The following is a 526-nucleotide window of genomic DNA, read 5'->3' as shown; positions in this document are numbered from 1 at the left end:
TTATTTTTAGTCGTTCAATTTTAGACTACTCGTTTGATCGATAAATAATGCCGAAAAATTATGAAATTTAGTTTTTAAATACTTTCAATAGTGTAAATCAAGTCTAACAGAGACAATCATTGATTTGGAAGCTAGATCATTGAAAACAACTTGGTAACACGGAAGCCTCTGTGCTACCATTAGTATATCAAGCCTAGCTCTCTCTCTCTCTCTCTATATATATATATATATAGAGCTAGGCTGGTATACTATCGATAGCACGGAGGCCTCATGCTACCAAGTTGTTTTTAATGATATGGCTTCCAATTCAATGATATAGCTTCCAAATCTACGATCGATCCGTTAGACTTGATTTACACTATTAAAAATATTTGAAAACTAAATTTCATAATTTTTCAGCATCATTTACCTATTAAACGAGTAGTCTAAAAATGAACGACTGAAAATAAAAATCTTATAAAAATAATGATAAAAGACTTAAATTTAAGATCAGAGGTACTGATCTTATTCTAAATAGTGAAAAAAA

This window comes from Ananas comosus, unplaced genomic scaffold (assembly GCF_001540865.1).
Source record: "Ananas comosus cultivar F153 unplaced genomic scaffold, ASM154086v1, whole genome shotgun sequence".
NCBI lineage: Eukaryota > Viridiplantae > Streptophyta > Magnoliopsida > Poales > Bromeliaceae > Ananas > Ananas comosus.
This window is presented reverse-complemented; position numbering follows the sequence as displayed.